A 4,671-nucleotide genomic window follows, 5' to 3' on the forward strand; every position below is an offset into this window, starting at 1 on the left:
ACCCAGAAAAGCTAGTTGCGGTGGTTGGATGCACATGACGTCATAATATAACCAACTTTTCCGGCGCTGCAAGTGACCGACGAAAAGTCCTCAACGAAAGCGGGGCCTGCACATCCTCCCAGTTATTATTGGGATTCACGATGCTGGTATCATTGAAGAGATCTGGCGTCCCTTGGACCAGCTATCCGTCTCATGCGTGTGCACGTCGCAAATCAAACAAGAGAGGCAAGGCCTTCAAGACTCACTTGTGATGCACTTAAAAAAAAATCTAATCGTTAAAATGTGTTCTGTATTTGTTATTATAAAGCTTCGCATTAAAAAAAAAAAAAAAAAAAAGAAAAAGAAAAAAAAAGTCCTAAAGAGATTCGAATTAATTCCCCTAGCATTAATTACAAAGTAATTTCCCTTTTTTACTATCTGCACCAAAACGTTTGCAAAATAAATAAAACTTCCATGCTTAGCAAAAGAAGTTCCTGTTTGAACAATAAAAATGATAATAATGACTCCTTTTGTTGTTCGGTCAGAATAAGAGGTCAAAGTGCCAAGTTTAGAGAATACAAAAAATATAAATATAACAGTAAATGCAGTTTGCATATAATTAGGCTTCATTTTTTATTTTTTTGTGCCCATCCCAGAGGTGCAATATTGTTTTAAACAAGATAAATGGAAAGAACTGGATTTTTCCTATTGTTATGCCTAATTTGGTGTCAACTGACAAAGTATTTGCAGAGAAAATGTCAATGTTAAAGTTTACCACGGACACACGGACACACAGACACACAGACATACACACAGACAACCGAACACCGGGTTAAAACATAAACTCACTTTGTTTACACAAGTGAGTCAATAAATGGCTGGTGATAGCTGGTGATCAGTGTGAACACTTACGTCGCGGCCAGCAAAATGACGTGCGCTCCGCTGGAGAGTTCCGTGACCATCTTGGATCTTGAGTATGCGCATTTAACTCTAACTCTTACTCGAAATTCGAGCAATGCCAAAGGCGATCGACATAGACAAAAGCAGCAAACATGTGCTGTCCTCCATTTCTTCATTCTAGTCAAACTCTGGTCAATGAAGTGCCATCATATGCACACACAAAATGAGCCAAAAATCGAAAGAATAAGAAAAAGAAGCCTGCTGTTTCGCACGTTCTGCCGCGCCTCTCTCGATCGTCTTTGTTGCTGGAAATTAATTCGGAAAACCAATCAACCCCGATTAAGCACGGAACTCTCCTGTGGTCTATTTTCAGCCAGCTTCTGTCAGCCTCTGTCAGAACGTGGCTGGGGCTTATATTGGTGTGAACGTAGCTTCAAGAGGAACAGTGTGAAGAGCCAAAGTGAAAAGCGGGTTGGATGGAGAGACTGGGCGATAGTGGTGGAGAGGGATAGCAGCGCGCAGCTGGGACAAAAATTTAAAGAGGTGGGGTGGGGGTGGGAAGGAGAGCGAGGGAGAGATAATTTTTATAAAGAAGTTGATGGACAGAGGAATCCAATGATAAGAAACTGTTGCATTAGGTGTTGTCCGTTCTCGTCACTTCCACACTAACACACATACACACACGCGCACGCGCGCGCACACACACACACACACACACGTAAGCACGCACACATACATACACACACTCACGCACGCGCGCGCACGCGTGCACACACACACACACACACACACACACACAAACACACACCGCACGAACTCACGGAAGAGTGCGCATACACACAAACTTCGCTCGCGACTCGGTCTGCACACACGTCTGTACACATACACAGATACTCGCACGCACTTGTACACCTACGCACGCGTGCACACACACACACACGCACACACACACACACACACACACACACACACACCTACAGCCACAACAGCTTTCAAACACGCGCCCACACTGAAACTCGCGTGCGCGAAGACAAGCAGTCTCACACGAAGGCTCCATTAAAAAAATAAAAAAAGTCTACAGCTGTCTTCTGAAAAGTTTACCTCGCAGGGGAAAAAAAAAGAAAAGAAAAAAGAGAAAAAAAGAAGAAAAAGAAAAAAAAAGCCGACTTATCCAAAGTCTGAATAAATCTACATTTTCTGATAGAGAGAGGGGGGGCGGGGGGAGGGAGAAAGAGAGCGAGAGAGAGAGAGAGAGACATGTGCATGGAAGTTGACAATGCAAGCAAAGACGAAAGGTTCTGCCAACAACAATAGTAACAACATACATCTCTCTGCCGGTCTGTCTGTCTGTCTGTCTCTCTCTTTGCATCCTATTCACCCTTTACCCCCTTCTCCCTCCAGCCTCATTCTCTCTTTCTCCTTCCTCTCTCTCTCTCTCTCTCTCTCTCTCTCCCTCTCTCTCTTTCTCTCACAGTCTGTTTCCTTGTTGTTTTCGTTGCACTGTTGCCTTTCTATATAGAAAAAAAATCTCAGAAGTTAAAAAAAAAACAAAAACAAAAACAAAACAACATAAACGACAACAACAACAACAAAAACAAACATATACAATGAAGACCGAAATGCGCGCGCAAATACACACACTCGCGCCCCCACGCCCCTCCCCACACACCTCCCCTTCACCCCCACACACATAGGGAAGGAACACAGACAGACACACACACACACACACACATACACACACACAAAGCAAAAGAAAACGCTCACACATGCACACACGCACACACACACACACTCACAGACACACGCACACACACGCATATATGCACCCACCATTACACATGCACACACACACACACGCGCGCGCCCACACACGCACAAGCGCGCGCTCACACGCGCACACACGCACACACACATGCACACACACTCAAACGCACAAATTTTCATAGACACGCACAAACACGCACGCATGCACACACACACACACGCACGCACTGACACACGCACACACATAGAGGTACACCACACACGACTCGAGAAACCAGAAGAAAGAAACATGACCCTGGGGAACATATGAACTCTTTAATTTAAAGACATCTGCGCTTAGAGGGGAGAGAGAGAAACAAGAAGGAAAAAAAAAAAGAGAGAGTATATTAACGGAAGAAACAAACAAGCGTCATTACAGAGCAAATTGACACTAAAATGAAGGACAGAGGGGCGAGAAAATTTGGAAGGAAACCTTCCGTCACACACACACACACACACGCACGCACGCACGCACTCACGCACACACTCACAACACACACGCACGCACGCATGCACACTCACAGCACACATACACACACACACACACACACACACACACACACACACACACAGCAGAGAAAAAAACAAAAAAACAACAAAAAAACCCCAACAACAACAACAAGAAAAAACATCCACGCATGGACGCACGCACACCCACACACGCACATACTCACCCACACACGCATCAGAAACGCAATTCAGTGGTTGTGAAAGCTGCGAAATGCGTCAACATATTGTACACATAGCAGAACAGCATGATAAGGAAACGAATGCAATTGGAACAGATACTGGAAAAAAAAAAGACCCCCCCCCCCCCCCACCCCACAACAACAACAAAAAGAAAGAAAAAAGTAAAAAAGAAGAAGATATTTACTTGAAAAAAAAAGAAAGAAAGAAAGAAGAAAAAAGGCGTAGCAGCTGACAGACCACCAAATGCGTTCTGTGATCAAATTCATAATCATCGTGGACTGCCGACGCTGGAACTGCAACGGACGAACCCGGGTCTGGCCGTGTATGGGGGAATCTAAATGAGCGACGTGGGAGTAATGCCACTGAAACGGTGCAGATGATGGGGCAGCAAGCAGCAAAAAAAAAAAAAAAAAAAAAAAAAAAAAATTCATCCATCAGTAAAAAAGTAAAACAGATCTGATGGAGTGTCTACAGAAACAAAAAGTCTGCTGTTCTTTTTTTTTTTTTTTTTTCTTCTTCTTTTTCTCTCTCACTAAAACAAGCCAAATTTATGGATACTGAAAAACCAAGGCAGTCTGAAAACACAATGACAATGATTGAAGAAAAAAAAAAGTAGGCTGTTTATTTTCTGCGAAAGAAAGAGACAAACAGATTGACACGTATGTTGTTTGACAGTTTGCCCACTTCACCAGAAAGCACGTGAAAACAGTGGCAAGGAGACTCACAAACCCGGTACGAATACCTTGACCTCGAAAGCTGTCGCACTTTTGGAGACATGCACAGAACTCACTCATGATCGTAGCCATGCTGTTCGCGGCGCACATTTCGTGAAAATGTACGTCAAGTGGATTGGACTTTTACGCACACACATTGGCCTTTTGAGCTGTTTCTTCGGGTAAGGAAATGTTAATGTGTTCTCTGTGTGTGTGTGTGTGTGTGTCCCATGTCCAGTGTAGACAAGGATATATATTTTTTTAAAACATGATTACTCTCAATTCATTGTCCACAGACACAAAACGCTCCGAGTGTCAGGATGATCACAAAGCATTTCATCATCCAGCTTGGAACTTTCTCTGCCCTTTGCTCTCAGACAAACCGCTAACCTTTCCGTCTTCAAGCAAGTAACATAAAAGTATTTAAATCAACACAGGCACCATCACGGTCTCAAATCACACAGGAACAAACCACAGAAAAAACAAGGCACATCACAATCCCTATCTGGGTCCTTCCTTTCCAGTGAACAAAAAGAAAGGCAATACCACGCCCAAAATGCATGTTTCGATAAAAACCAGTGTAACA

The sequence above is a fragment of the Babylonia areolata genome, chromosome 3 (assembly GCF_041734735.1).
Source record: "Babylonia areolata isolate BAREFJ2019XMU chromosome 3, ASM4173473v1, whole genome shotgun sequence".
NCBI lineage: Eukaryota > Metazoa > Mollusca > Gastropoda > Neogastropoda > Buccinidae > Babylonia > Babylonia areolata.